Source organism: Pteropus alecto, unplaced genomic scaffold (genome assembly GCF_000325575.1).
Source record: "Pteropus alecto unplaced genomic scaffold, ASM32557v1 scaffold275, whole genome shotgun sequence".
In the NCBI taxonomy this organism is placed as follows: Eukaryota; Metazoa; Chordata; class Mammalia; order Chiroptera; family Pteropodidae; genus Pteropus; species Pteropus alecto.
The window spans coordinates 1,295,740-1,297,229 of NW_006436301.1; the positions used below are offsets into that span (position 1 = coordinate 1,295,740).

Here is a 1,490-nt window from a genome sequence, read left to right on the forward strand (position 1 = left end):
AATAATAAGTTATTGGGCAAAAAAACTCGTGACCTCCCCGTTGGTCCCAAACCAGCTCCTCCTCCTGATTTTTCTGTACCTGAGAATAGCACCAGAATCTGCAGTGTAGGGGACACCTATGAATTGCTTGTCCAGCTCTCCTTTTCTAGGACCACCCCTCACTCAGCCTTCCATATGGCTCACAATGACATCCTTTGTTGAATGGCCCAAAGCACCTGACCAGATCTTCACCAATGAATCTGTTCTCTTGGATTTGTGAATTTGGGAGTCAGAGGGCCACCTAATGGCTGAAGCAATAAGATGTAAAATTTAGGAGCATCTAATGCCAGGTTTTTGCCATATGAAGAAATGGATTTTGCAGAGAGAGAAGACTGAATCAAATGAGCAAAGAAGGCCAGAGGGAGGGAATGGATGGAGATATCTGAATGACCTTTTCTCTGTGAAAGATATGTGTGTGTGTGTGTGTGTGTGTATGTGTGTGTATTATGCGAGGCATCCCTTGTTTGAACTCACAGATTGCAAGGACCTTGTCAGTTTACAATCCCTTATTTTTTATTTATTACACCTACAGCACCTGGTCTTCCTAGGTGGTCTCCCATCCAAGTACTAACCAGGCCCGACCCTGCTTAGCTTCCGAGATCAGATGGGATCGGGCTTGTTCAGGGTGGCATAGCCATAGAAAAACCATATATTTTTACTTGAGAAAATATAGTCTTCATGAGTGCAGAGATATCTGGTGTCTGGTAAATTCCGAGCAAATTCTGCTAAATGGAGGATAATCTTAATTCTTATTTTTATATATAATTTTGTAGATATTTTAATCTAAATTTTTTATAGGTACTGATTTTTTTGTCTTCACTCAGAGATGCTTTCTTCAACAAATATTTTTATAAGAAATAATTTGTCAAACGTCATCTGAACTTAAAATATTTTTAATTCTTTGCCAATTTTAAATGGAGCAAAATCATAGGCCTTCTCAATTTTATTCCATTATGTTACAGAATGTATATTTAAATAATTAAAAGAGGAACTCCTTGAAAAAACTTTTCAAAAACAGGAATAATCCAAAACACAGAAAATTTAAAATAAAAAATTATATAACATATGCACTGTCATTGTTTGATTTATTTCAGTTCCTTCCTTGCTTTTGTAGAAATATACTTTAGTGTCTTTTGCAAACTTCATTTTCAATGAGTAAAATTCACCAAAAGTTTCAAAAGTTAAAGTTTTTATCAATTCATTTATTAAAGACTTGGATAAGATTTTTAAATGACTTTGACCAAAATGCAACCAAAATTTAGAAAAAAATTCAGTTTTATAGGACACACTGAGTTGATTTAAAAATGTAGTTCTTCAGAGACTCACAAATATCTAAAATGTACTAGATTATAATCCTCAAAGTGACAAAGCACACATCAATATATGCTGTAGTAAATTTTGGAGTTCACATTAGCTTCTTGATGAAAATGTTGTAGATGACTTATGTAACA

The 1,490-nt window shown here is 34.6% G+C and overlaps 1 non-coding gene across 1 annotated transcript; it reads right to left on the minus strand.

Moving 5' to 3' along the window:
- Positions 1 to 562: 562 nt before the first annotated feature.
- On the minus strand, positions 563 to 681 carry LOC112481044. Its single transcript, XR_003046793.1, has one exon. It is a non-coding gene; the product is annotated as a 5S ribosomal RNA (ribosomal RNA).
- Between the last annotated feature and the right edge of the window lie 809 nt (positions 682 to 1,490).